The sequence below is a fragment of the Halichoerus grypus genome, chromosome 7 (genome assembly GCF_964656455.1).
Source record: "Halichoerus grypus chromosome 7, mHalGry1.hap1.1, whole genome shotgun sequence".
In the NCBI taxonomy this organism is placed as follows: Eukaryota; Metazoa; Chordata; class Mammalia; order Carnivora; family Phocidae; genus Halichoerus; species Halichoerus grypus.
The window spans coordinates 76,561,724-76,567,530 of NC_135718.1; the positions used below are offsets into that span (position 1 = coordinate 76,561,724).

General features: G+C 45.7%; 1 pseudogene; it reads left to right on the forward strand.

The window, feature by feature from the left end:
• The first annotated feature begins 1,180 nt into the window (after window positions 1–1,180).
• Window positions 1,181–4,563, forward strand: LOC118527493 (triosephosphate isomerase-like; annotated as a pseudogene).
• The last annotated feature ends 1,244 nt before the right edge of the window (window positions 4,564–5,807 follow it).

A 5,807-nucleotide genomic window follows, 5' to 3' on the forward strand; every position in this document is an offset into this window, starting at 1 on the left:
CTCACCTCCCTTCATTGCCTGTTAATGACTCTGTAAGTACTGTCACCATGTCTGGTTTGATGTATGCACCTAAGGGGTATATTTTTCTTTGTGGATATGATCACCAGTCTTGGGCTTATGAATGTCTTGATAGTTGGAAAGGCTTTGGTGGCATGTGTTTTTCTTGTTTTTTGTGGCATTTAACATCCTCTTTAACTTTCTTAAAATGGCTACAACCACTATTCCCGAATCTCACTCAAGAAGGAAAAGAGACTTACCGAGAACAGATGATTACCCTGATGAGGAACTTTTTGAATATGAAGACAACAGCTGTGGTCATAGCCAAGGCTGTGACCTTCCTGCCAGATATTCTGGGGATCATTTTAACCAATACCTTGGAATCATAAATTCATGGCTTGGAGTAGACATGGCAGACTTAGAAGTTATGATGAGAAACCTTACCAGAAGTGTTAACAGAAGAGCTCGCTCCACTGCCTGAACCATTAAGACCCAGCAAAAGTCTTTAGATTTCCTAGCCCAAGTGATCCTTGGTAATAGAATAGCATTAGACTGTTTATCTGTAGCTCAAGGAAGGCTCTGTACCGTTGCTAACACCTCATGTTGTACATAGATAAATACCTCTTTGCAGGTGGAAGCAGAACCCCTAAATTACTCAGATGAGCTAAATCCTTAACAAGACATTCATGTTTTACATCAGAATGGTTTGATTTTAATTTCTCCTATTTTTCTGCCCCTCCCCCTGCTCCTGCTCTCTCTCTCTCTCATAAATAAATAAAATCTTTAAAAAAAAAATTGTTGGGGTGCCTGGGTGGCTCAGTCGGTTAAGTGGCTGCCTTCGGCTCAGGTCATGATCCCAGGGTCCTGGGATCGAGCCCCACATCGGGCTCCCTGCTCGGAGGGGAGCCTGCTTCTCCCTCTCCCTCTGTCTGCCGCTCTGCCTACTTGTGCTCTCTCTCTCTCTCTGTTAAATAAAAAAAAAAAAAAATTGTTAAGAGGAGACAATTAGACTTGCTTCCCTGGAAAGCTGAATCTGGGGCATGTCGGACCTGTCACATAGGCATTTGAGTCCCATTGTCAGCCATGTTTTCTCATGTGGCCTGAAAATAAAAACAGAAGAAGCTTATTGAGAGAGAAGAACAGCAAGTGGTTGAGATGAGAGAACAGAGAACTGAGGTAAGAGATGGAATGTTCTGATGGTGCCTTTCGTCCACAGCTTCACCATCAAGAGTCAAGGGGCAAGGACTGTGTGCAGTGTCTTGTGGGGTTTCCAGGTGAGTATAGAGTTGAATGAAACCGGATTACCAATGACTGTGGACCTGCCACCATATTGAGGGGTGTTTCTAGTGGTCTGAAAACTCAGTGACTGGTCAGTGTGTGGACCCAGATCTGCCTCACACCCTACAGGAGAGCTTCAGCCCACTGTTGCCTGTGATGGAGGTTGGTGGCTGGATTCTGGATGACTGTGTAAGAAAGGAAGGATTAAGGAAAGTAGCCCCATTTTCAGTTAGCCTCCTAACTATAGAAGGAATCTACTGTAATATATAAAAACCTACTCTTACTAAAGTGATCAAGATTCTCGTGGTTACTTTTGGTTTCAACCTGACAGAGATAAACAAGCCACCGGTTCAGGAATGAAGGAAATGAGCCAAATACCAAGAGAGCCTCTTAATCCCTGATCACTTGGACAGGAGCTAAGAGCAAGGTGTGGTGGTTTGACATAAGAGTGCCCAGCTCACCACCCATCTCAGGCCTCACTGGTTATATAAGCTTCCTCGGAGGCGACCTGAACTAGCCAGAAAGTTCTGCACAAATAAAAACTTCTCAGTACCTGAGATAGGTTTATCCATGTGTTCTGACAAATGCTCAGGCGGTAAGCAAATGCCAAAATACATGAATTAGAAAAGCTCTCCTGTTTTGGGAAACAAGTATCTTTGGAATTCTTATGGAGAAAAGTGATTGGGTTTGTAATTTTCCAAATGCACTGGATAGCATGCAGAGACGCAGACAGAATGTTTGTTGTGAATTTGGCAGCGGTCCCAGTTCTAAGGGGCTTTGGCTCAGAGTGAACAGATATTCAGAATCTTGTCCATGGGTGACATTAGAGAGATCAGAAAGCAAATAGCCAACAAAGGACACACACATACACGCCCGTGTGTGTGTGTGTGTGTGTGTGTGTGTGTGTGTGCGTGTTTACAGTTGAGAAAGAAAACGAGAGCTGGAGAAAACAAAACTTTCAGAAAACGAAATTTCACCACTAGGCAATGAGTCCATTACCAGTGGTCTCAGACCAGCTCCCTGAGTGACTGACCAGCTGGGATGAGTCGCTTCACCTCCATGAGCCTCAGACTCCTCAGCTGGTAAACAAGTGATTTGGAATAGATGATTGGATCTCAACCCTCACTGCACACTAGAAGCATCTAGGGAGGTTTTAAGAATAATGCTAACGAAGGCTCCTGGGTGGCTCAGTGGGTTAAGCGTCTGCCTTCAGCTCAGGTCGTGATCCCAGTGTCCTGGGATCGAGTCCCGCATCGGGCTCCCTGCTCAGCGGGGAGCCTGCTTCTCCCTCTGCCCCTCCCCCTGCTCATGCTCTCTCTCTTTCACTCTCGTAAAAATAAAAGTCTTAAAAAAAAAAAAAGAATAATGTTAACTAGGCCCCATCCCAGGCCAACTGAGTACATGTCTTGGAATGGGCCCCCACTCCTGTCTCTGTGTTAAACAGAAATCCTCAGGTGATTTTGATGTACACCTGGGCAAGAAGCAGGGCCTAGATGATGCCTGTAATCTACTGTATAACTGAGATTCTCTGAGGGATCTGAGACTCCATCCCTGGACCTACTTCCTGTTCTGTGTGGCCCAGATTCAGTGTCTTCATTACTCTGTGCCTTATTTCCCCGCCTGCACCACGGACAGTTAACCCCACAGTCTCCTCCTGATCCACAGGATGGCATGGAAGAGGAATGGAATTTTGGGTGTGTGGACCACTATATGAAAAGCATGTTCTTGGCTTTTGGGATTATTCCCAAGTACTTGCAATTACATCCGTGGAGAAGAACTCAAAGACACAGAAATCCTTTGTTGTGAATGGTCTGATGGATTTCACATCTTCGGCTCTTCACGCATCCTCTCAGTCCACCTTGACCCCCAGTTTGGCCTATTGCAACATATTCAAGTACTAACTGAATTTTATCATTGCCTTTTTGACATTTCAGGTTTATTTTGAAATATTTATAGGCTCACAGGAAGTTGTAGGAAGAGCCTTGTATGCCTGTCGCTCCATTCCCCCCGAAACCCCCACCCCCCAATGGCTAATTCCTATATAACTGTAGTACCGGCTCAAAACCAGGAAAGTGACACTGTGGAATTGTGTGTATATTTTAAAGATAAAACAGATCATGAGTTCATCTTACAAATTCAAGTTTATAAGATTTTTACTTAACCTAATTGTGTATCTTTTCTCCTGAACTGAATGCCTAAGTGATGCTGATATTCATACAATCTATTCCACAATGTGCTACAACAGCCTCAGAGTAAGAAAATCAACAAAACAACCTTCAAAATGATTGCTGAGTAGAGTTTAAGATTTTTTTTTTTTGCTTTTCTTTTTGTCCATAAGATATATCCCTCTAAAAATATAGAGTCAAATTACAGCGTACTGAAAAATCACTGAGGGGGGGTGTGATACTGGCCTTCAGTGTGTTGGTTCCAGCGCCATGGTGCCCTCAGGAAGTTCTTCATGGTGGGGAGCACTGTAAGAAGAGTCTGGGGGAATGCATCACCGCTCTGAACACTGCCAAGCTGCGGCAGACACCTAGGTAGTTTGTGTGGCCCCCACTGCCACGTGGACTTGGCCTGGCAGAATCCTAAGATCTGGCTGGGAGAACTGCTGCCCAGTGACGAATGGGGCCTTCCCTGGGTGATCAGCCCTGGCCATCCTGGGGCACTCAGAAAAAAGGCCTGTCTCTGGGGAGTCAGATGAGCAAATAGGGCAGAAAGGGGCCCACACCCTTGCAAAGGGACTGTAAGTAATCGCCTGCACTGGGGAGAAGCTGAGTGAGAAGGAAGCTGGCATCACTGAGTAGGCACTTTTGAGCAAAACAAGGCCACCACAGATAATGCAAAGGACTGGAACAAGGTTGTCCTGGCTATGAGCCCACGTGGGCCATTGGTACTGGCCAGACTGCAACAGGAAGTACACGAAACGCTCCAGGGATGGCTTAAGTCTCACATGGTTGATGCAGGGGCTCAGAGCATCCTGTTTATGTTGAAGGTTCTGGGACTGGAGCGACCTGCAGGGAGCTGGCAAGCCAGCCTGCTGTGGGTGGCTTCCTCGTGGGTGATGCTTCCCTCAAGCCCAAACTGGGGGACGTCATCACTGCCAAATTGCGCCCCTTCCATTTACCCTACTCTTCCTGCTCAGCCAGGGACAAGGTAGCTCAGAGGCCAAATCACTGCGTACCCCACTGCCCCCCAAAGCTGCACATGCTTCTGGATGGTGTCACCTGCTCCCTCTTGTGGCCTAATCCAAACTGTACCCCTTCTTTACCTTTACCCCTTACCCTGTAATAGTTGGGACAGGCCTCTCCTTTCTCCGCTTACCATCATGGTTAGCACTACACAGGTGACCAAGGCGGCTTCTCCTTGGCTTGAGAGGGGAAAGGGGTGGAGTTTGTTCGAGGGTCCCCTTGGTCCTCAATGAGAGCAGGAGAGAGAAGCTATCCTCTTCTCCCGACTCGCGCCACAAGCTCGAGGGCTGAGAGCCAGGGGTGTAACTCTGTCCCGCGGTGCCGAAGACTGTGTTATATGTTGTGTGTTTGCAAAGTTTCATGTGTGGGGAAAAGAAACACCTGGCACTTCAAACCAATCACTTGGAATATTTTCTCTCCATGCGCTTTTATCCTCTAGCCCATATATATTTTGTTTCCCTTGCCTAATTTTGGTTTCCCTTTTAGATATGGCTTTTTTTGACCTTTCTATCCTAACCATTTTGTTTTGAGCATCATCAGACAGAGAAAAGGTGAGAGAATTTTACAATGAACACTAGTATACTCACCACCTAGATTCTACAGTGACATTTTACTGTATTTGCTTGATTCCATATCTATTCATCCATCAGGCCTCGATCCATTAATTTATCTTCGTTTTTGTTGTGGTGTAAGAAAGCAATCGGTACCGTTAGCTGATAAAACACGTCAGCATGGGACGCCTGGGTGGCTCAGATGGTTAAGCGTCTGCCTTTGGCTCAGGTCATGATCCCAGGGTCCTGGGATCGAGCCCCGCCATCAGGCTCCCTGCTCAGTGGGGAGCCTGCTTCTCCCTCTGCCTGCCACTCCCCCTGCTTGTGCTCTCTCTCTCTCTCTAATAAATAAAATATTAAAAAAAAACCCACACATCAGCGTGCATACTGTGATGACTTTAGTCCCATCTTGTTTACAAGAAAAAGACAGTATTCCTGCTCTAGTAGTTTTTTGCAGGTTAAATATAATAAATCAGTTCTTTGTTTAGTAGCAACAAAGTTGAAAAGGGTGCTAATTACGTGTTTTATGTTCCCCGGATGTCCCCTGAATGACCAGCCTCCACACCAGTCAGTTCCAGTTCTCAGGGAAAAACCAATCTTACAATTCCATGGCCTGTAGAAGTAAATCCCTACCCAATATTTTAAAAGATTCTTGGTGGTGTTTGTATTCCCAAGGTTTCAACCTCTCTGACCTTCTATTGCCCTAGACATTGCTTCTGTGTTTTTCGACTTCCACCCTAACATAGAACATACATCTTTTTAAAAATTTCACCCATAAAATGCACTCAAAGAC